Raw genomic sequence first — 25,854 nt, 5'->3', positions numbered from 1 at the left:
TTTGGGCACTTTGCCACTGCTGTTCTGTGCCAAAGTGCAAGTGCTCCCTCTGGAAAGTGTTATCATGGATTATTGTTTCCATAATTGGCTTATTCGGTTTACTGTTTAGTCCCTAGTACAGTGCGCTGTGTGTGTCCAGGGCCTGTGAACCAAAATGCTGCTAGTGGGCTTGCAGCAATGATTGTGCCACCCACACAAGCAGCCTTTAAAAGGTAACTCAGACCTGCCACTGCAGTCTCTGTGCGCAGTTTGGTACCGCCATGTCGACCTGGCAAGTGCACCCACTTGCCAGTCCCTAACCTTCTCTTTTCTTACATGTGAGTCACCCCTATGGTAGGCCCAAGGTACCCCTGTGGGCAGGGTGCAGTGTGTGGGAAAGGTAGGACATGCCCTGATGTGTGTGGCATGTCTTGATAGTGAAGTACTGCCCATTTAGTTTTTCACTATTGAAAGGCTATGTGTACCATAGGATAGAATCAGAGTTTAATTAGAACATCTTATAAACATAAGTTCCCATTGGGACAACAATAGGAAGATAAAGTTTAGTATGCCTGAACTCAGAATATAAAGATGCATCTTTTAGTAAGGATGATTTTTACATTTTGTGTTGAAAAATGCCACTTCTAGAAAGTAGGTATTTTCTTGCTTAGCCATCATGTGCACCTCTGCTAGGTTTGTGTATTGACTGTCTGGCTTTGGAGTGACAGGGGCTAGGGATGTGCATTCCGTTCAGACAGCCACCTGGTGGGGGAGGAGTTAGGTGTGTTCTGCCTTTCCAGGTTGAGTCCCTGCGCTCCATTTTGGATGTGTTTTTGACGCATCCAAGGTACTTTATGTTAAAAGTGTTGCATCCCCCATTTTCTATGAACAGAACTATTTCTACCTTACAAAAGCCATATTTTGACTTGTGTATTAGTGATTTTTGTCGTTTTGGCCTTGTTTTGTTTAGATAAAGATTGCTTATTTTTTCCAAACTGATGAGGTGTCCATTTGTAATGTTTTCACTGTATTACTATATGTGTACACAAATGCTTTACACATTGTCTTTGAGATAAGCCTGTGTGCTCATGCCAAGCTAACAAGGGGGTGAGCAGGGGTTATTTTAGGGGTGTATCCCCCTTACCTTGACTAGGAAGAAGGGTCCCTATTTGGACAAAGGTGCAAACCATTGCCAACTAGAGACCCCCATTTCTAACACTAGCCAAACATTGAGAGTTCAATTCGTTGTGACAGCCCTTCCTTTTATCATGACTGCATTGGTTTCTAAAAGGCACATTGTTTTTTTCTATTTAATTTAAGTACCAATACTAAAAGAATTATTTAACAGCTATGAGGAAATACAATACACCCTATATTTTTCTATTTTATCTATCATAATCCTTTTGTTTACAGATACAAAAAACATGTCAGTCTTACAAATTCAGATAGGGCTGGATATATTCAAATATTTCATCTAGAGTTTTCAAGATGGAGCAGAAGTTATTCCAGTGGACACTTTCAGAAAGCTTTAAGACATCAGAGATCTACAAGCATGGTGTGCAGTCACACAGTCACATAAGCAGGTTTTGTTTAGAGTAGGATGTGCACTTCTACAACGTGATGGACTGAGTATCTTCTGGATAGATGTTGTAGGATTTCGGGGTCATTTGATGATTCTCAACATTGTTTTATTTTTCTTGAGCAGTTAAACTATAGCTATGTGTTTTCTCAGCCATATTAACACCGCTACGTAGATAATGTTAGATAATCAGGCCCCACTCTTTCAAATTTAGTTCACTTGAGCACAGCTATTTTGGTTTTGCTGACAACATTTAGGCATTGAGGTTCAAAGTTTTACTCATGGTCATCCTAGTTGATGGCACCCCAAAGTTCAGTATGTGGGATGGGGGGATTTCAATTGTAGACCATGCCTCTTATCCAAGTTTTCTGCATGTAGCTTGGGAGTGGGGCAAAAGATGGCAATAGTCATTTTAAGCATAATTTCTGTGGGAACATTTTTGATTCCATACTTTTTCTCTTTTTTCGACAATAGACCTCATTAAATAGCTGGCTTCAGATCAAGTCACTTATATGGGTAGAGGCCAAGATAGCCTCATTGATTTTATTGCCCTTTCTGAATATTACAAATCACAATCAGTGGGTTTTTCCATTCTAAAGGAGTGTTTTAGTGACCACTTTCCATTGGCCATTCGCTTTGAGATTCAGATTGGAAAATCTATTGGGAAATTAAAGCTACACCCCATAATTCATAACAAAAATAAGGGTCTTTTGCGTAATTGGGCACTTGTGGACCCGGATATTGTATTGAGGCAGATAATGATGTCAAATAAAGCACAAATCTTGGAGTGACTAAAGAGTAGAATAAACCCATTAAGTAGGTTAGCAGCGTTTGCTGACATAATTAAGACAATCAATGTAGTATTACAAGGGGACAGGAAACCGAGATCTCAAAGACCTTATAAATGGTTTAATAGTGATTCCACATGGTCCCACAGTAAACTCATTATGGCTTTGAAACAAAAACCCAGGGATAATTTATCTGTGAGACACCTTCGATGCCAATACAAACAGGCAATTTTGAAACATAAGATGGCTATCAGATATGAAGCATGGGACAAATTTCATTATGCAAGTCATTATAAAGATCCCAGCCTCTTTTGGAAAACAGTTAATGCTACCTTTTTTCAAGACACTCATACAATCATGCCTGAGAAATGGGATGAGCACTTTGCCGGTGTGCATAGGACTGAGGAGGAGGACTTTTGCACCTTAGAGCCTATCGAAAATCAGATAGGTGCAACTCTTACAGTGCTGGCCCCTCCTACATATGAGGAAGTCATAAAAGCCTTAAGCCAAACCATAAAGAATAAGGCATCTGGCCCAGATGGTGTCCCTGTCGATCTCTTCCTGGCTAACCCTGATCTTTGGCTCCCACTGTTAACCAACATCCTAAGCTGTGTGGCACACCTGGACCCACCAATTCTTGATCGAACGTGATTATAATACCTATTTTTAAAAAGGAAAAAGGTCTGATCCTAAGGTGTATCGCCCAATTTCAGTGATAGACCGCACATGCAAATTAATGGGCAAGGTCATACTGGATTGTTTGGAAGCTTGGTTAACTGAAAGAAGGAAACTTTCTAACATACAATAGGGTTTCAGGAGGGGCCTGGGTACAGTTGAGCAGTGCCTCAACCTCCACCCGGGCAGAAGCAAGTATACACTAGCAAACAATGGCTCCCTTTATTTAGGATTTATGGATTTAACATCTGCTTTTGACTGAGTGGTGAGAGGGAAGCTGTGGAACAAAATGCTAGACATGGGCATAGACATTTCTCTAGTTCACTTTCTAGCACAGATGCACCAGGGTGTTACTGGGAGAGTCCGGTATGGGGCAAATGCGGAGCTCACCACCCCCATTAAAATGAATCGTGGAGTACGCCCAAGGGTGCGTATTAGCCCCTTTTTTATTCTTTCATACATTAATGACCGGGAGAGATACCTCAACCAAGGGCAGGTAGATGTTCCAAGGGTAGAGACTAGAAATCTCCTGGCATTGCTCATGCTGATGATTGTATGCTGATGTCCAAAACTGGTGTGGCTCTGCAAATGCTTTTAAACCTGATGTAATGATTTTATGTGTGATTTGGGTCTAAAGACTAATACGGCTAAATCTTATGCCATGGTGGTTTGGAATACCCCTCCCCTCTTAAAGTCCTGTTTTATTAATGATGATAGCGTGCTCTATGTCCCAAATGTCTCCACCTAGTTCTCCCCTTTGACCAGATAGGATCTTGGCACCACCTGATTGAAACAAGGGTAAGATGTTTCAAACAAAACTTGGAGGTATTATTTAGGTTTGTGAGGAAACTAGGACCCAGACTAATTGATACAATAATTAACATTTATAAGGCTTGCTCTGTAATTCTGTATGGGGCAGTTCTTTTAGGCTTTTGCAACTCGTCACGCCTCCATGCAGAAGAGAATTATTTTCCTAGGCAATTATTGACAGTTCCTAGTAGTCTCCCAAACATACTTTGTCATACGGAATTGGGCTTAACTCCTCTAATCCAGCGTATACAAATTGCATCAACTTTGCTATGGCACTCGATATAGGCAAAGGATGAGTTGACCCTTAATCGTGCCATGATACTCAACTGTATGAGCCTTGATCATATGCAGAAAATACCATGGCTTTGCTACATAAAAAGGAAGCTGGGGTTAGCAGGGAGAGCGGACTGTTTTCACAACCCTGAACTTAGTGTCCACATTTCAAAAACCTAGCTGAAAGGGGATCTTTTATCTATGTTAAAGGAGAACAGGGAGTGCTCGGAGACAGTGAAGAAGAGAGTAGCTGAATATCTGGCCTTAGTTTCCTCTGAACACTCCAAAAGTTTTTATCTTATTAGATTGAGGTTTATCATCGCACATTTGTTGGTTTCTTACCCCAGCATTTCCTAGTGTGATGCTGAACTTGATTCATGTACATGCGACTCTAAGTCAGCTCTGAATATGTTGCATTTCCTGTTTTTTTGGCTGACTATACACCAAATCACGGAGGGATTTTATAATTCCGCTATTAAGGGTTTTGAATATTAGGAAATGTAAGCCAGCCCTGTATCATCTCCATCTCCTGAAATATGAATATACATGGCTATTGGTGTATAGATTCATCTCTACAGAAGTTTGTTTATGGAAATTAGTTGAGAAATTAGGATTTCTATATTGCTAGGTGATGAAGTATATCTTTTTAGAGGATGCACGATGTATTTTGATCTTAATGTTCTAACTTTATGGTTTCCTATCATATTCCCCGAAATGTATGGGATACTCATGCATTATTGGTAATTTTTAATTTATTTACTGAAATCATTATATTGTGTACTTATTAATTTTTTCTTTTTACTTTATGGCACTATGCACTTTACCTTTTACTAAGTAGTCAAAAACACATGCTTGATGTATTGGAATTGTTTTTATATATTTAACTTCCGGAACCCTATGAACTGATGCTGTCCTGTGGAATATTATTTTACCACCCAGTCTACATTTTTTATAACAAATTTTATTATATTGTCTGTTTTTAATATTCAATGTCCTTTTATATGGCTGTGAAAATAACTGAATAAATAATATTTGACTGACTGACTGACAGTACTTTTAAAAGATGGTCATAGAGTTTTAGTTCTGATGATCTGAAGATATTTAAGGTGTGACAGGGAATGATTTCTTCTAATAATTATTTGAGGTTGCCCCTTGGTAGTAATTGAAAATTATATATAAGCAATACAATATCTCCTTGGCTTCCACTGGGCTTCTGCCAGGAACCAGTGGAGTTGTGTCCTTTTTTCAGTTACATGGATCGTTTTTATTCCATGCACAGCTGCCAAACAAGTGTCATATTTACCACTGTATCTGTACTTGTGCAAAGTATATCAGCAAATTTAAATAATGTTGTAATACAAGCAATAATGACAGGAAATTACATTATGGGGAACATTTGGAGAGCGCTTTTTCCACCATAAGCCGCAAAATGTTTTGGTGCTGGGTAAAGAAAACTGAAGAATAGGAAGAGCAAAATGAAGAGGACATCATAAGTGAAATAAAGAAGGAGCCTTGGGGATGGAGAAAACATCTACAAAATGCTATGGTTTCTCTAGATGTATTGATTGGATATCATGGGTAGCCAATACTATGTTTGTGGCCATCAGGTAGTGTGTGAGGTGTAGATGAGAGGTCAGTTTCAGGAGAAGGAAGGAGGGAGAAGTAGGAGATGAGGGGCATTGGTGATATGAAATGCAACAAAACAGAGCTTCTAAGCATGGCAATGAGAGACCTTGGAAAGCATTCAGACCTCTCAAGAAGCCTTTTCAGATATGTTTACCTGAGTGTCAACTTCTGAAGAGATAGTTGAAGGAACAAGCTGGAGGCTACTTGCCATCTCTCCACATGCTCTGATTTCAGACAGAAAATACTGTTCAAATAGGAGTCCTGCAAAGATTGCTGAAGGCTAGGCACTAGAATTATTTGAACATGGCTTTCAGAGCTCCAGCATTCCCTCTATGTTTCTACCTGAGAGCCTTTGAGAGGCTATTGTACTTTTAACCCAGCAATGGCTGGGGTTTGCATCTGGCTGGGAAAACAGGTAAGAGACACCTGAAGGATGCACGGCACAGAATCCTGCCTTCTGATCCAGTATATCTGGGATATCAGCAAGAAGACAGGCGGGCAGGATGTGGGCATTTCTTTTCAATAAACTTCTGGAACAAAATTGAGAGAATTTAGCTCTAAACTGGAACACAATAGGGAGCATAAAGTTGTTCATGAATGTTGCATTTGCGCATTGCGTTTTCAGGCTGTTTCCTTCTTGAGCCTCAAGCCCAGCTCTTCTTCCAGTTACGATCTCACGCATCTGACGCCACAATGTCTCTTCATTTCTGCTCTAATGGCCTTTGCTAAACAAGTGTTCTGAACTGTCCTCAGTTTCATGTGTTGTGATTTGTGGACAGCTGATGGTTAGGAAATACAAACACTGCGAGGATCCGAAAGACACACAACGTAGGTCATTTCAAGGCTTTATTTCTTTCTCTACACAATGTGACCGACCGGGTGGAGAGACAACTTCAACTGCCAGTTTAAACTAAAACACATCTACATTCCAATCCCTTAAAGAACCAAGCCCAACACATCTTCCCCTCATACAACATAAAACATGTTCCCTTCATAAAATAAAATACAATAAAATACAATTCATGTTTCAGATAAAATACACAATAAAAAGGAAGAAGAAAAACATGCCGTGGATTAAAAATCACCCTGGAAGAGGAGGACACAACTAGACACAGAAGGGTAGTTTTACCGTAGTTCACCTCTCTTTCGGCGTCCTCAACATTTTCACATTATGAAATGAAGATTCAGAGTTTCCCAACTCATCATTACTCCCGATCTGGACTCCCAGACTCACGCCACCATTTTAACCACCACACCACTGGCGAGACAACTTCTCTTTGTTCCACCACCTGCCATTTTCAAGCAGGACAAGATGATCCTTGACGTGAATAGCCTTTTGGGTGGACAAACCTTTGGACTGACCCTTGGTTATAATGCCAGGTAAACAGACTTTAACCACATCCCTTGCTTTATTCAACAATGTGCCCATGTTAGACCCGGGATCCTTGGTTGGCTGAGGTAGGTAACTTAGGCCAAATGGGGACCCGTGATTCCACATCAGGGAAAGGAAGGACACCTTCTTAGATAGCCCCGCTCACCCCCTTGGTAGCTTGTCACGAGCAGTCAGGCTTATCTTCAAGGAAAACGTGTAAAGTATTTGCAACCACGCTCACATTAACCCAATGATGACTCCACACGAGTTTCATAAAAACGAGTATAAATTTATGTAAAAAGGTATACGATAAGACCACACGATATATATCCAACATATGTGTAGTTGTAATACTCCTCCTGGCCGGTTATTAGGCCAGCCAGCCCTTGTCAATTTGTGCGATATTAATGAGCACTTCTAAACGTTCCACTACAGTCCTAATACAATGCTATGCAGTTCGTAATGCTAGAATCAGGCATTTTGCAAAGTAACAATAATGCAACTTGTAATGCTAGAATCAGGCACTTTGCAATGCAAAAATAATGCAATACCTAACGCTAATCAGGTAGTTCGCTAAGCAGAAACAATGCAATGCGTAATACACTAATCAGGTAGTTTGTTATGCAGAAACAATGCAATGCGTAATACGCTAATCAGGTAGTTCGTTATGCGGAAACAATGCAATGTGTAATACGCAAATCAGGTAGTTCGAAATGCAGTAACAATGCAATGCGTAATACGCTCCAGCACCGTTCACGGTGCCTTAGGCGGTCTCTCTGCCACTCGTATTACTCTCCGTCAGCCTCTGTCAACAGCTGCCCCCCACACGGGTATGATGTGAACAAAGAGTACAGCTCTGCACTCCGGCCCCGGTACTGCCACACCTCCGCCAAGTATGAGCCGTGATACGAGCCCAAGCAAAGGCTCACACTGCAGGAAGGAGAGAGGCCAAGTGTGTCTCCCTCTGAGCCTGCACCCCGCCCTAGGCATCCGCACGTTACCTGGGGGCGCGACCTCGCTCTCCTCTCCTCTTCCCACAAGTTTGGCCTCTGATGCAATCTTCATGAATTCTGGGCAGCGGGACTCGGGCCCTCCCTCGATGAGTTTGGCTCTCAGTCCCACTTCGACAATGGCTGCTGGTCCGCGCCGCTGACGCTTCAAAGGTCTCAGGCTGCCACAGGGCACACGCGCACAGCGTCGCTGAGACACCCTTGAGCTTCGGGTGCACGATCACAGGGCACTCCTCACACAGGTCTCAGGCTGCACAAAGCACATGCACACAGAGTCACTGAGACCCACTTGCACTCTGGGTGCATGATAACAAGGCAATCCTCACAAAGGTCTCAGGCTGCAAAAAGCACACAAACACAGAGTCACTGAGACTCACTTGGATTAAAGGTGCACGATAACAAGGCAATCCTCACGAAGGTCTCACGCTGCACAAAGCACACGCACACAGCGTTGATGAGACTCACTTGCATTCCGGTGTACGCGATAACAGGACAATCCTCACAAAGGGCACAGGCTGCAAAAAGCACACGCACACAGCGTCACTGATCCTCGCTTGGACTCCAGGTGCCCACGATCACAGGGCACTTCTTACGAGGGTCTCAGGCTGCAAAAAGCACATGCACACAGTGTCACTGAGACTCTCCTGGAAACTTTTGTGTTCCTGAGTTTCCGCAACAGGGAGCCAGCTCACCTCGGGCCCTGAGGGATAAGTTACTTCAGGACACAGAACAGCAAAGTCCTTTCAAGCAGGGGGACACAGCACACAGCAAAGTCCCTTTAGCCTTTCCTTGTTTAAAACAGCAAACTGCAGGCCAGCCCGAGAACAAACAGCAAGGGTCAGTCCTTTCCTTCAGTCTCTTCAGTTGTTTCTTCCTTGGCAAAGGTTCCTCTTGACAACAAAGTAGCTTCAGTCTTGTTCACTCTTGATCAAGCCATCATTCCATTCCAAAGTCCAGGGGTTTCAGCTCTCATAGTTATACCCCTAAATGTCTTTGAAGTCTTTGTGTTCAGGGGGGCACTGACCCCTGTCTAAACCAGTTCTGGGTGTCTCCCTGCCAGTGACACCATATTCCTTTGATAGTGGGGGTCTGGATCCTCAATCACTCAGCAGGGGATGGAGCCATTGGTTTATGGTTGCAGCCCAGGCCTAATCACATCCAGGGGATACTCCTCCCCCCTACACTCCAGATGTAGGTCAGCCTGTTGTCTCACCTCCTACCCTGGGTCAAGACATTCCCCAGATCCTATCACTTTCAGATCCCGACAGTCAATCCACAACCAGGCAGAGTCGCACAGAAATTTGAGAGCACAAAAACCCAGCCACTTCTAAAAGAGTGGTTTCTAACCACACAATGCAAAAACCACCTTCACAAAAAGATGTGTTATTGAATTGTGAGTTCAGGCATACTAAACTTCACCTCTCCATCTTAAGCCTTTGGGGAGATTGACTGGAAACATATTACACAGCCTTTCCCATTCTGTCCTATCGGCAAGATGGCCTTTCAACAGTGAAAAACAAAATGGAGACTATTTCACTGTTAGGACATGGTACACACCTCAGTACATGTCCTACCTTTCACATACAATGCACCCTGCCCAGGGAGTACCTTGGGCCTACCATAGGGGTGTCTGATGTGCATAGAAAGAGAAGGGTAAGGTCTGGCAAGTGGGTGCACTTGCCAGAACAACATGGCAGTTTAACAAACTGCACGCAGGCACTGCAGTGGCAGGCTTGAGATCTTTCTTTAAGGCTACTGGTGTGGGTGGCACAATTAGTGCTGCAGGCCCACTAGTAGCATTTGCATTACCTGCCCTGGCACACATAGTGCACTTTACTAGGGATTTTACTAGTAAGGCAAACACACCAATCATGGACAACCAATTACCATTACACTTTACACAGGGAGCACTTGCACTTTAACACTGATCAGCAGTTGCAAAGTGCCCAAAGCATCTAAGTTGGCAACACCATGTCAGAAAAAAAGTCTAGGGGGAAAGCAAAAAGTTAAGGGAATTTAGCCAAAAAGGGCCAAGTCCAACAGCCCATAACACTGGCATACTTCTTATGTGCCTCTTCACGCTTCTCTTTCCCTGAAGATAATTTTTCATCAGACTTGAAAACACAGAAAACACTAACTTGGTGGCAGGCACACAACACTTGAGGAGGATAAAAAGGGGTACTCCAGTGATGGCATTAGGAGTGGTACTTATTGCCCATAGCAAATCCTTAAGCTCTTTGCACTAGTCCAAACCATTAGCAATAGATAGCTGCACATTGTCCTTAATGATCCTATTACGTCTTTCCACTAAACCCTTGCTGCGAGGATGGTTCAAAGACATACGTTTTACATACCAATGTGACAAAAACTACTTGAATTAACAGGAAGTGAACAGAACCTCATTGTCTATCACTAATTCACTGGTGGCTCCTTTCTCATGCATACAGATTGCAAAAATCCAATTATCTTCGATATGTTGGATAACTTCACAAATTCTAATACTAGCAAATAGAAAAATCATCAATAAGCACAATGCAAAATCTACAACTCTCCCTGATGACATTGATGGGGCCTCAGACATCCATTCCCAGTTTGACCCAGGCTTTGTCAAGAACAGCTTCCACCGGGCTAGGTACAGTGACTTATCACTGATGGCACAAGCCACACACTCCCTCACAAAATGCTCTACTTCCCTGGCCATCCTTGGCCACCAAAACCTGCATTATCCTCCTTTTCATGGTCTTCCTAACCACATTATCTTCATGTGCTAGCTTCAAAACGTTGCCTAGAACACCACCTGGTAAAACAAGTAAATCACCCTTTTTAATAAGCCACTAGATATAATAAGTTATGAAAATACATGTTTGAAAGCGTTTATGTGCATATACACCTTGTCCTTGGGCCAATCCTTGCCAATAAAACCCTTTGCAGTTTGTAGAATGATGATTTATCAAGGGCAGATTTCCTTTCGCTCTCAGAAATTCAATCATTTGTAAGACTTGTACCAACCCCAACCATACTCAATTTCTTCATCAGCCTCTTCCTTAACCACATCCTCCTTTGAAGGCAAATGCGAAAGATAAGCAAATATATGTTTTACACCTTGTATGTATTCAACACAATACTGAAACTCCTGTAATCTATATTGCCATTTGGCAATACATTGTGTGGCTTTTCTGCCTCCATTGGTGGTGAACAATTTAAGCAAAGGTTTTTGGTCCACCTGAATAGCGAATTCTACACCCTACAAGTAGTTTGTACAATAGTCCCCCCACATACAAGCCAAAGCCTCCCACTCTATCATTGAATGAGTACTCTCAGCCAACCTTAAGGGTGCGAGACGTGAAGGCAACTATCTCATCTTTCACTTCACACGTCTGCAATAATAGTGCCCCCAATCCATACAGACTAGCATCAGTAACAATGAACGAAGGGTTGTGCGTGCCAAACGATTTCAAGGAAATGGCAATAGTAACTTCTTGTTTGATAACCTCAAACTCATCATCCAAATCCTTGGTCCACATGAATTTCTCATTCTTGAGTAATACCCTTAGGTTTTGTGTAATCTTTGCACACTTGGGGATAAATCAGGTATAACACTCCAACATGCCCAAAATGATTTTACCTGATCCTTGTTTGCAGGAGTAGGAAATTCTAATATGGCTTTAACCAGACTCTTTGGTTTCTATACCAGGCCTTTTTGCAGATGTCCCCCACTTTTTGCCCCGTTTGGACTTCTCGATGCTGGTTTTCTACTCTGACAATGCACTACAGCCTGCTAACTGGGCCCCAGTGCCAGTGCTCACTCACTAAAACTGATATGTGTGAATTGATAGCCCCAAATGACAAAAGACTTTAACCCCATTAGAAGTCCCTAGAATATGATATCCGTGATACCCAGGGCATGGGTGTTGAATGAGTCACCAGGGCCAGAAGCACTGTTTGTGTCACCCTGAGTGACCAAAGTAAACTGCTGACAGCAGGCCTGCCATTTCAGACTACGGGAGCAGTGTAAACTGCTTGAACTTGACTTTGCCCTCACCATGTGTGGCAAAGTCAATGCGCAATTACTAATATATGTCAGTCACCCCTAAGGAAGGCCTCCTACAAGCCGAGGAGGTTGGGTAGATTATATTAAAGGTGTGGACATGTAAGTGCACATTAAAGGACACTATATGTGATAGACGGTTCATAGGATAACATGAGCTGGCATACAGACAAACCCAAGGTTGGGAGCTCCATTATCGTACTGCCTAAATGTGTTGTGTTTGGTATCAAACAACACGCCTCATCACCCCAGACAGGAATCCTGTGTCAAGGACAATGTTGCATGCACTCAGGTTGCTACCTTAGAGGTTGTCCACCTGGTTACCCCAGCCTTTCTTGTGCTCTGGTTGGCAGCTCACATTTTCTGACACCAATACAGGGATCTAACCCCCTGCCAGGAGGTATGAACTCTCCCAGGAGTCAGAAACAATGGTCTGGATGAGAAAGAGGCCACACCTCCCTCCCTGACAGGCTGGATAGTTAAGTGGTACATCCGGCGGTGAGCTTAAAAGGCTGCAGTCCTGTGCTATGTATTCAGGCTGCCTCACAAAGGTAGGAGGAAACAGTCCTCTCACTGCCCCAGTCACATTTTCACCCAGGCCGGCTGAAAAATTAGATACTCTGGAGCAATACACCACAGAAGGCTAGCCACACCTTTGGGGTGTGCAACCAGGTATGTACAGCTGAGGAAGAATTCTGTCATTTTAAAAAGAAAGTGGAATGGTGGGTAGAAAAGGTGGTCATCGTCCCTGGATGTGGTCACTTCAGGGGCAAATTAGCCACAGGGGCTAGTAGCCGATTGGCCACTTGCACCCACTCACCTAACACCCCTAAATCTAGTATTTAAGTGCTACCCCCAACACCAGAACCTCAGTTTTGATCCAACTTGCATCAGATGACAATGAAGAGACCAGACTTTGCAAAAACAGGACTTGCACAAACCTAAAGAGGGAGACTCTGCAATTGTGGCAACACTCCTTGAGCTGCACCATCGAGGCTCATCCTAGTCTAAAGGTCAGTTCCCCCAGACAGAGAGAGCCCTGTGATAGCCAGAAGCAAACTCAGACTCCCTTAGACTAGTGGCACTAGTCCCCTGCAAACTGCAGGTAAAACAATGCTCTGGATCCGAAGAATCACTGACCATTGTGCCCTCAGAGAGATCGCCCAAATCCAAATGGTCTATTGCATTTTTAGAACTATAGTCCTGCCCTCTACAAAGTTTCAGGCAGCTACCTTGTTCCCCGGGACTACCGGATTTCAAATTACTCATCTGCTGTATTTACCACTGGCAAGGCTTGTTTGTCACCAGTCCAGCAACTGACCCCTTCTCTCGAGGCTGAATCTAGAAGGACTTCCATACAACATTCGTCCAACCTCAGCAGTAACCTTGTTGAGATTTTGAATCCTGTTCCCCTGCAGCACCGATTTGGCAGTAAAAGCAGCTCTCCCGTATCTCCCATACAAAACCAGGAAAAGCCAGGACAATTCTGCACCCTGGCGCCATTGGCCAGGTTAAATTGAGATGACTATGGTGGCTTGGTCCTGGGATGTGCATCACCTCTATCATCGTTGGTTCCACTCAACTCAAACCTGCAAGTGACCAAGGACATACAACCATAGCACACACCATCATGCAATCCTTTGTTAATAGTAGTTGATCTGGACTGTTGGGATCCAGGGTAATTCCTAGATTTCCTTGTTCCAAACACCTCAAAAGACATGATCCATCCTTAGACACATACACTGTGGCTCATGCCTTGCTACCCTTGAAATTCAAAACAGCATCAAATTTACCAAACACTTCCATGGGCTTTCCCCATATGTGACTAGTCACACACATGACTTCCTGAGATCCATTTTTTCAAATCTTTCCCACTCCTTGACCCTGATTAATGTAAAAAAGGATCAGGAATCCACCATCATGTTAATCAGAATACTCAATACATCAATGACACAATATGGTTGTTTTACACAACATGCCCTGTTAGAAATAGGGGTGTCTAGTTGGCAGAGGTAGGTACCTTTGTCCAAATAGGGGCCCTTGCTTCTAGTCGGGGTAAGGGGGAAACACTCCTAAAATAACCCTGCTCACCCCCTTGATAGCTTGGCACGAGCAGACAGGCTTATCTCAGAGGCAGTGTGTAAAGCATTTGTGAACGCATACAGTAACACAGTGAAAACACCCCAAATGGACACCACACCAGTTTAGAAAAATAAGTATTCTTTATCTAAACAAAACGACAAAAAATCCACAATACAGTATTAAAAATAAGACTCAAATGGTAGAAATAGTTCAGTCCAATGCAAGTTGTAAATTTGACACTTTTCTCACAAAGTACCTTGGATGCGTCATGCAAAACAAACAAAAGGGTCCCAGGGAAGGTGATGCATCGGTTCCTTACTGCAACAGAGGTGATGCATGTTCCTTACCGGAGAGGAGGGGATGCATCTCTTTCTTCCGGTTACGATGCAACAAAATAGCGCCTCGATGCGTGGCGAAGATCCAGTGCGAGGCGACAAAATGGCACCTTGATGCGATGCAACGGTCCGGTAGAATGAGTGATCTTTTGCAGCCGCACGGCAGGTGCTGCGACGGTCTTCTCGGCTAGGCGTCGGGACCCAGTGTGGATGCGGCACGCTTCTTCCTGGTTGCTCGGCGAGTCGTCGGAACAAAGTGCGGATGTGGCATGCATCTTCTCTGTGGTTCAGTGATGCGTCAGGAATCGGTGCGGGTGCACCATGCTTCTTCTCATTGCGTCGATCTTCCAGCTCCCAGTGACAAACAGACTCTAGAGGTCCTAAACAGAGGTAGGCATTTCTTTTCAGGTTAGAATTCCCAGCAAGGAAATTCAGGGGAGCTGGTAGTGAAGTCTTTGTGTCCCTGAGACTTCAGAACAGGAGGCAAGCTCAGCTTCAAGCCCTTAGAGATCTTTGCAAGATGACAAAACAAAACAGCAAAGTCCTATTTTCCTTTCCTTGGCAGCAAGTAGCCACTACAGGCCAACAACAAACAGCACAGGGGTAGTAATCTTCCTCAACTACTCCGGCTCTTCTCCTTGGCAAAGATTCCTCTTGATTTCCCAGAAGTGATCTAAAGTTCTGGGCCTAGGTACCCCTTTTTATACACGCACATTCTTTGTTCTCTGAAGGCAGAGAGTGTCTGTACCCAGCCAAAACTAGTTCTGTTCTCACTGGTGCAGCTTCATGGCAGGAGATGAAGACAGCATTGTTGAAAGCAGACCTGGCCCAGGCAGGTGAAAGGAAATCTCCTCCCCCCCTACTCTAAATTGAACCCAGGTCCCATTCAGCCCAGCCCTGACTCTTCAGACTGCCGGAGCCGTAGCCCTCTCCCAGCTCCTGTAACTCACAAGCCAGACATGCAATACACAAACCTAGCAGAGGCATACTGGATGGTTAGGCAAGAAAATACCTACTTTCTAAAAGTGGTATTTTCCACCACAGAATGTAAAATGCACCCTCACTAAAAGATGCACTTTAACATTCTGAGTTCAAGCATACTAAAATGTAATATCCTATCTTGTTCCCAGGGTCAGTTATGTTTATAAGATGTTATAAACTAACTGCCCATTCTGGCCTTTGGGAACAGATAGCCATGCAAAAGTGAAATAGGCAGTATTTCACTATCAGGACATGCCACAAACACCAGGGCATGTCCTACCTTGTACATACAATGCACCCTGTCCACAGGGGTACCATGGGCCTACCTTAGGGGAGACTTACATGTAGAAAAGGGAAGGTTTAGGGACTGGCAAGTGTGTGCACTTGCCAAGTCGACATGGCAGTCCCAGACTGCACACTGGCTCTGCAATGGTAGGCCTGAACCATATTTACAAGCTGCTTCTGTGGGTGGCACAATCAGTGCTGCAAGCCCACCAGCAGCGTTTGATTTACAGGCCCTGGGCACACATGGTGCACTGTACTAGGGTCTGACAAGTAAATCAAATCAGCCAATCATGGAATCACTAATCTATTACATCAATTTACAAAAAGGAGCACTTGCACTTTGGCACTGAACAGCAGGGACAAAGTGCCCAAAGCATCTAGACCAGCAAAAACAGATGCGCCAACAGCAAAAAATGGAAGGGAGACCTCCGTCAATGGTGCTAAGTCTAACATGTCCCAATTACAATACCTCATTCTTCACGTTCTCTCCTTCTGCCTCTTGCACGTGAAACACCACACTTTCCTCTTCACTCAGACTTAATTTAACTTCTCGGCATCGTCCTAAAAACATTACCATATTTAGGTGCTGACCTGGTGCTGCCAGATTTACACACCTTAGCAAAATGTCCTTTCCTTTTGCATTTGCCACACACTTATCCAAAGCAGGACAAAGTGAGGCATTACCTAAATGATTTTTGCTTCTGCAACACTCCAAAATGTTCCTTTACACTCACTTGTCCTTTCTTTACGTTTTACAGAGTCCATCCCCTGCACTACATGTACCTGTGTACTTAGGTACAGCTATTCCATTTAGACAGAAGTAGATTCCATGCTTCTTGCAATTTTAACAGCCTTCTCCAAGGTCAATTTTTCCGTGGTTAACAACTTCTCTTGTATCTTTTTGTTATTTGTTTTTTCCACCACTTGATCCCTTATCATTTCATCCTCAAATGACCTATGCCCACACAAGGCTGCTAGGATTCTTAAAGCCCAAACATAAGACTCAATAGACTCTCCCAACAACTGATGTCCAACATATAATGTATGTCTTTCCATTATCACATTCTTCTTTTTCTTAAAACAAGTATACAGTGTTTTGATGGCAGTTGATTATCCATCCAGTACATCTCCTTCACCCACCACATTAGATGCAGGCAAATGTTTTAAACCTTTAATTGCCCTCAGAGAATGTCTTAAAATAGCAAATCTCTTCTTTTGTGTATAGACCTCAACCTCAATGGCCTCCAAATTAACTTCAAAACCCTTCTTTCCATTGTTCTTACTCAATTTGTGGAAAAACCGGAGTAACTAAAAAGGCCAGAGGAGGAATAATGTTTTGCTGCATGTTGTTGCTGCAATATCCTGAATAGCACCACAAAGTGCAAATATGGTAAGTAATTATAATAGAACCAGCTGCTTATCCACCACACAAGCCCAACAATGACTTAGTACAGGGTAACACAGTAGATCAATGGTGTGCAAATTCATAAAAAGTAATTATTACGGGTTAAACTGAAGCGAAATGATTATCTGATATGGTGTGAAAATCATCATGCCATAAGACGATGCGCAAATTCAGTTTGCAGTGTGCTAATCACTGAAGAATACATTAAATTCCCACTATGTATTGACCATGGGGTTTAACATGGAACATAATAATCATTTGATATGGAGTGTGAATCACCGTGCCATGCAGAGATTCACAAATACAGTACACTGTGTGCGAATCACAGAGAAGGAAGCGAACAGTGGCGAAGCTCGTACTGGAGTTTCAGGATGCACAAGAAAGTAGCAAACAACAAGATGCTGCAGCTGAAATAAACTGCCCTGAGCAGCAATACTAGGTGTCACTCCAGATAACAGAAGTAATCCGATGAATATGGCATGCAACGCTCGTACGATGCTCACGTGCGCATGAAAGTGAGAAAACCCAAATGGGTTAAAAGTGCCCGAATGCTTTGCTGAGCAGACAGATTGAAGGTGCCATGCCGGAAATGCCACCAGAGGAACAGTCGACAAGGAAATGTTGCGTAGACTTCCACAGTTTCCTTTTCCAGGCATCTGCCACAGCCCGCACTTGAAAGAAAGCCGCTGTTAAGGAAAATAAAATAGATGGCCTTGGCCAATCACAGGACAAGACCCACTCGATGTCACCACTGTAAGGATATGAAAGAAGATACACCACGTAGGTAACTTCAAGGGTTTATTTCTTCGTCCGTACAATGTGTCCAACTGGGAAGAGAGACAACTCCAACTGCCAGTTAGTTTAATCAAAAACATATCTACATTGACTGTTTAACACCTACATTCTAATTCCTTGTAGAACTAAACCCAGCAAACACCCAGATAAAGAACATGATAGAGATGACCCCTTGTTAATTCGGCTAAAAAATACACTGTTTACTTGGATCTAAAATAAACTTGTATTATTTTTTTGTGCATTTGAACAACGGTTTGTTGAGACTGGAGTTATGTGATAAAGTAGCAGGGTTTGATGAACAGTCTGAAGGTGGTATTGGTTCTGGGTTATTGATGCGTGTGCTCCTTTTGTTTTGTTGCTAGTACAGACGTGAGGTGTGATGTGGCTTTTCCGTGTTCTGGTGTTAGGTGGGAGATTTCTCATATCTTGTTGTTTGATTTGCCATGATTTGTCATGGACAGGGAGTCGTGATGGTACCTCAAGAAAGGAGATAGAGAGAAAGAAAGAAAGAGAGAGGGAGGGGGGAAGGAGGGAGGAGAGAGAGAGAGAGAGAGAGAGAGAGAGAGAGAGAGAGAGAGAGAGAGAGAGAGAGAGAATATGTGTGTGTGTGTGTGTGTGTGTGTGTGTGTGTGTGTGTGTGTCTGTGTGAGTGTGTGTGTGTGTGTGTGTGTGTGTTTCGTGTGCTTCGTGTGCTTCACAGTTACTAAAATGTAATGAAATGTAAATGTACTAAAATGAAAGAAGGTCAGCACCTGGTGTAGCTTCTCTATAAACTCTCATATGTGTGCCTGTGTCCTCTTACTAACAAGATAACATCTTCTGTGCAAACCCCTGCAGGTAATTTGTTACAGGCATATTATCATGACAGTGCCAGAAGACGTTTCTTCCTAAGTATGGAAACATTGTATCTATAACAAGATAAATGTGTAATTATAGTCCTGCTCGTGGTAATAGGACTCATCTGAGAGAGGGGAAATACTGTGGTAGCAAGAAAAGAGTATGAAAGTAGAAAAGAAAGAGTGGAGGGCGTTGCAAAACATTACACTGCAAGTATTAACAATCTGCAGGTAGTATATCACCCTGGAGAAATATGCAACACTACTCCTTTGAAAGGTAGAAATAAGTGTCTTCCCATTGTAGGAAACAGGACAGAAAACTACCATCCCAAGGGATTGTCAGGTAAGAGATTCACTACATGGAAAAATATTTTCGTTGTGGAGGACAAAAAAGAAAGTAATTCGATAGCCTAGTGAACATTTTCTCAAACCTTACTGGTGCACATTCTTGCACTAAGTGGATATTCCACATAGAAGAATTGTGTGTATTAGAATACTCCTGGAAATGTAGTTTTGTGGATTCCAATATTATTTATAATGCACTTTAAAATCAGTCGCGCCTGCTGCCTGGTAGCAGCAGTTTAAGGGGCTGGGGGTCAACTTTCCTGCATCCTCTTCCTGGGAGATGCACGAAGCACCAGGCTCCCACGCTCCCTGCAGCCAATCACAACGCTGTAATGCAGCATTGTGATTGGTCTGAGCGCTGACATGGTGCTCAGCCAGGGGCTGGAGTGGGGGGGCATGTTCTCCATGCAGGCTGTAATGCAGCCTGCATGGAGAACACTGAAAGTGCATATGACTGTTTTGGGCGGCCCCAGAGGGCCAATCACTCATTGCGCACTTAGGAGGGTTGTACCCTCCTCCCCTGCTCCTCAGCTCGCCCGCCCTCTTACCAAGGTGCCGCAGCAGAAGGAAAAAATTTAATGATAATAACATTACGTTATTATCATTTTATTTTTACCGTTCTTAGCTACTTTATGGCAGTGGGCCGATGCTCCTCCGCCTTAGCAGAGGAGCCACCACTGTCTAAAATTAGGAGTCAACATATGGCAGTAGAATTTTGACCTTTACAACTTGTAAATCAGACACAATGATTTCAAAGTGTGCGGCAGAAATTGTAACAGGCTAAATGACCCTGTGATCCTAAATATGCAACAATTATTGTGCTCAAAGTTTTTTTTTTGTCTTGGGAGAACACAGGTAAACAAACATGGTAACTGGTGCACAGGAATCCAGGAAAGGCATGTCAGCCACTCTTTTGGCACCCACAGGTCTATGGTGTTGTAGTGTTCTATGGTTGATGATGTTGATAACGATGATGGGTGCAGGGAGGCTCTGGTGCTTTTGCGAACAGTCTAATGGATAGGACATACAGCCATTCTTACCTAAATACGTGGTTCAAAGGAATCAGTCAAATCTCAGGAGGAAGTGAGGCTCAGCTCTGGGTGAGGGATCTTTGATTTTTAAAATCTGGGAGCACTGATGTTAAGTACATATATCTGATGCACAATGTGCATTATTCCCCACCTTAAATAGTCAACTTGTGGGTCTGGTAGGTTGTGCCCAAGTCAACTGTTTTGTAAGTTATGAAGGTTGCTTTGGCGATAATAATTACGAGGCCATGGGAACGGAGGCATTTGCTTGGGTCTCTCTGATGGCACAGGCTGGGGCTAAACTGTAACTATTTTAATATTTTAGAACAGGTCGTCCAACCAGGAAACCTGCGTACATCGCTTTTATCACACACATTTTGCTCTAAACCGCATGCATAACCATCCTGGTACAGATCTGCGATTTAGGACGCTAGAAATGTTGTAAGAGTTGCAACTAAATAATATGTTTTATGTCTGGTGCTTGCTACCAATGAATTTGACAGTCCTGCTCTGAGTGCGCGAAGAAATTAAAGAGCCAAGTTGGAAATAGCAGGTGAAAATACAACCCTTAGGGGAATTCCGTGCTCGAAAATGTACACAGATACCTCCAATGGAAATCAAAGCGGTATATGCCGAGACTTGCAAAGAACATTTTGAACTAAGTAGATGCAAATGGTGTTTGTTTGTTTCTCTAGGCTTAGTATACCATTATCCACTTCACTAACTTTGAGGCTGCTTTGCTCTTGTTTCTGTGAAGTTCAGCAAAAAAAAAAAAACGTTACCTGCAAATCATTTCCTGTCTTGAAAACAGTAGCCAGAGGCGTCTTGCAGAATGTGAAACACTAACAGAAGTAGATTTTAACCTTCGATAATGTGATTTTAGTCATAATTCTACTGCATGGGCAGAGATGGACTGGGCAGCTATTGTCTGGTGTCCACTCTAGTGAAATAAATAAATAAATAAAATAAAATATATATTATATATATATATATATATATATATATATATATATATATATTACCTACTGGCGGTCGCCAGTAGGTAGTTATAGTTAGGACCCTGTTTCCATAGGAAATCTGCAACATTCTATTTGGAATAACTTTGGCGCCGGTCGACGAATCCTCGCGAAATTTTCAAAATAGGTGGGGCGCTACGCTCCGCTCCTACCCTGAAAGTCTCGGGGGGATTCGTCAAGCAGGGGCCGAGAAAAAAGGGGGGTCCCAAAACGCGTTTTCCCCATGCATTTTTCCATAGGACCTTTAGACACAGCTACAGCCCGAACGGCTGAACAGAATTACTTGAAATTTGGCAGAGAGGTAGCCATAAGGTCAAGGAAGTGCCTTTTGCAGGTCTGGTGTAAATCTGTTCAGTATTTCCTGAGAAAATAGCATTTAAAAGCATATATATATGTGGGCGGAGCCTAACCACACATCTCATCCTGAGATCTGATTGGCTGTCAGCACTTCATCCAAGAAGTGTTGGCAGCCATCTTGGGACCAATATACATGATAGCACCTCATTAAAAAGCATTGCAGTTAATAGAAGGTTTTAAGACTTTAGTTACATTATAAATCATTTGTTGATGGTACCATACTCATTTTAGGAATTGTGGTATGTTCTAAGGTGATTTCACCATGTGAAAAAGCCTTCTGCTGGGATATCATGATTGAGAGAAAAAAAATTTCTCATGGTTTTACCACAGAGGTTTGGAAGGTGATCTATAGGCTAAACTGAGAGCTTATTTTCTGTAAATTCACATTATCTTTCTCAGTCATGTGAGAATGAAGTCTGACATTCTCAGTAAAACATGTACATCCAACAAGGGCAGAGACTGTCAGTTGATTCCTTTGTGTTCTACTGCAGCTTCCCAGAGTGTTCCAAAGAACTACTAGAGCGCTAACAGTCCTACTTATGATAAACGTATGGCACACCTGAAGCCATCTTGCTTGGATTAAAGTGGTAACTCTTAAAACATTTAATTTAAAAAGGAACAAAATGAGGGGGTTCATTTTTCCATAAAAAGTATGATTAGTGCTGCAGAAAGAAAAATTAGGGCACATTTTGAGTGACTTCTCAAATCCTCTTCTATTTCATTAAAAAATTCTGACATGCAGACTGAAACATGCACTTTCAATACCAGCAGCAGTTTTCCCTGGTGAGCAGTAGCTTTACTACAGTGATCTAATGAGCAACTAGAGTGCTAACATTCAGAATTTATGGCAAATGTGTGACATATCTGAATACCTTCATGATGGAATCAAAGTAAAAAACTGAAAGCATTTCCTACTGAGGAGACTGCAGTAAATGAGGAAATTAGGAAACTTCATAACAAATAAGTCTCCCAAGATGGCCACCAGAGACAAAAGAGCCCAAATATAGCCCAAATATCACCCAGATGTAGCCCAAGTATAGCCCAATGACAGAATGTCCCAGAATGTTCTTAACAACAACTAGAGCGCTTACTGTCTTCAATATGACAAAAGTATGGCACACCTGAAGCCATCTTGATTGGAATAAACTGGTAACACTTAAAACATTTAATTTAAAAAGGAACACAATGAGGAGGTTCATTTTGCCATAGAAATTATGATTAATGCTGAAGAAAGAAAATGAGGGCACATTTTGAGTGACTTCTCAAATCCTCTTCTATTTCATTAAAAAATTCTGACATGCAGACTGACACATGCACTTTTAATACCAGGAGCAGACTTCCATGGTGCAGTAGTTTTACTACAGTGATCTAATGAGCAACTAGAGTGCTAACATTCAGAATTTATGGCAAATGTGTGACATATCTGAATACCTTCATGATGGAATCAAAGTAAAAAACTGAAAGCATTTCCTACTGAGGAGACTGCAGTACATGAGGAAATTAGGAAACTTCATAACAAATAAATCTCCCAAGATGGCCACCGGAGACAAAAGAGCCCAAATGTAGCCCAAAATCACCCAGATGTAGCCCAAATATAGCCCAATGACAGAAGTGTGCAAAACACTTATTATTTTGTGTTTTTGCAGTGTTATATAGTGCAGACTTGTCAGGTATTGGAGTGCTTTACATGAGCATTGGTTACATCACACAAGAACAAATTAATTTTGGTTGTAGACATGGGGAGACTAAGTGATTTGACCAGAATCACAGAATGTCGAGCTGAAGCAGAAACTTCAACCTGGTTCCCCAGTTGCAAAGTCTTCAGTTCTGGAAGTAACACCACATCCTCTCCCCTAAGTGCAACATTTAATCAAGTGGTCAACTGGATAAAAAAACATAAAGATAACAAATAATTTAAAAGTGCTTTGTCGCTATTTGAAAACTCAGAAAATATGTCCTTATTTTAGTCTTTTAGAGCACTAACCATAATTTTGATGCCAATAAGACCCTCTCATATATGTAATTTCTAAAGGAAATGCTCTAGGTATTACAGTTTTGATTACATCAAGATGATGTCAGGCGTTCCACACTTTTGTAATAAATATAGAATGTTAGCAATCTAGTTGTTCATTAGGATACTGTTGAGAGGCAGAGGCCAGTGGCACGGACTCTGAAAATTGAAGGCAGGTAGGAGGGTGCAAAGGCAACAATTTAACCACACTGAGCAGGCAGGAAGGGCCGTGGAAGCACAACAGACTATGGAGGGCAGTGGAAAGGGGGGCAGGGGCAACAAACCAACAATACAGGACTTGCAAGAGAGGCTGTTGGAGGGAAGATCTATTACGGGTCAAGGAAGCTAGGGGCGGTCCCCAGATCCCCGGGAGCCACCACAGAACTGAGCAGGAGAGTGAGTCAGGGACAAAAGGGGCACCCTAATTTGAGCCGGGGTGCCTAGGAACGCTTGCTCCAAAAATGAAGAAAACAGACATATGAGACATGGAATTGGAGGCAGAATACAATGGCAGTTTAATGAGAAGATGCAACTTCAAAGAAACCGCAGAATAGAGACATAAAGTACAAAATACAGAATCCAGATAATCATACAGCTGTCATAATATTCTCTGTATCTCAATTAATGTACTGACAGAGAGAGAGAGAAAACACATCTATAAATGCATCATGAGAAACAAGTTACACCAAGGAAAATGTTACCTAGGAACACTCACGTTTACTCTTAGAGCAAGCATTCCTGCAATTACAATACAAAATCTTTTAAATGCAAAAGTAAAGAGAACAATGGTTAAACATAACATGACATTTCATATAGGTAAAATAGAATAAGATACTTCAAGCAAAGCAGAGCAAGACATTTTAAGCAAAGGAAGACAAGAGCTCCCAGCTCTTGGGGAAAACCTGCACTGCCTGTTAACCTACATACAGACGGTGAGGTAGTCCGTCGATATCTGTGGGTGCTCCCTTTTTATATCATTTTGTGGGCTCCTTTGCACGCTACATCTACCTACGTATGCTACCCAAAAGCTTCGTCTGCAGATTTTACCAGACATTTCGTCATTTACCCACTTAATGCTGACAATGGACTGGGTGAAAAGGTCAGTCTCTCAGGCCAATCGCTTATCGTAAGTTCCATAGAGCAAGCAGAAAATAATGGGTATTGTACGGGAATTCAATATATTCATGTATAAAATCTCCTCAGTTCTCCTAACTTGACGCTCTGCGGTTGCCACTTCCTTAAAAGCGGGAAACCTGCCCAGGAAGCAAGTACCAGTCCAGGATGCAGCCTACTGTATGTCGACAGCTTCAGGGGGATGTTGAACTTTGATACCGAGCACGGAGCACTCGGGTAGGGTGGGGGCTACTAGTTTGGATCAGAAGGCCTCGCAGACCTGCCTTCAGACTGCTATACACGTGTTTACACAGTGGTGAAGAGAGGGGACGGGGCCTGAGTTAACGTGTGCAAAAACGCCCTGTGGCCTGTTTTAAGAGGTAGTTTTAATCCCCATGCCCTATTATACACTAGGGGCTTACAGAGGAGGTCATGCTAATCACAGGGGGACCCCAACGCATAATGTTCCCTAGTGTATGTAGGTGTTTTCACTGTATTCTAAGTGTCTTTTAACATAGCACTGGCTCTAGGACTGGTTAGTCAGACTCAGTTACCACCAGTATCCGTCTGAAAAAGTTGAGGGTACAGGATGATTTTGCAACAAGGCTTCTTTCTGCTCTTCTTTTTGTTCTTTCTGCACGTTATCCTTCTTCCTGCACTTATCTTCGTATTTGAGGACTTCTGTTGCTTCTTTCTGCACTTCTTTTGTTTCTTTCTGTGCATTTTTTCTTCTTTCTTCACATGTCCTATCTCTGTAGGCATAGTTAGAAATTAGCATTTAAAAAACCTTTGAAATTCACAGAAAAAACCATAGGTTTCAGGCACGTTATAGTTAGGAATTAGCATTTAAAAAACCTCAGAAATTCACTGAAAAAACCATAGGTTTCAGGGGTGTTATAGTTAGCTGGACTTTTCACTTGTACAAAACCATTGAAATTCCCCCGTTATAGTTAGTTCAGCTAACTATAACTCGCGCGCCCGCAATGCACTGCTGATGACGTCACATATTACATCACTCATGACATGGTCAGTGACATCACTCATGACATCACTGATGACATCTCAAATGACATCACTGAGGACATCACTGATGACATCATCCAGT

The 25,854-nt window shown here is 42.7% G+C and overlaps 1 protein-coding gene across 3 annotated transcripts in view; it reads right to left on the bottom strand.

Moving 5' to 3' along the window:
- The window catches only part of ARAP2 (ArfGAP with RhoGAP domain, ankyrin repeat and PH domain 2), a 1,345,662-nt gene that overhangs the window by 1,180,760 nt on the left and 139,048 nt on the right, over positions 1–25,854 (bottom strand). The gene's annotated exons all lie outside the window — the stretch shown is intronic.

The sequence above is a fragment of the Triturus cristatus genome, chromosome 2_2, assembly GCF_964204655.1.
Source record: "Triturus cristatus chromosome 2_2, aTriCri1.1, whole genome shotgun sequence".
NCBI lineage: Eukaryota > Metazoa > Chordata > Amphibia > Caudata > Salamandridae > Triturus > Triturus cristatus.
This window is presented reverse-complemented; position numbering and strand designations above follow the sequence as displayed.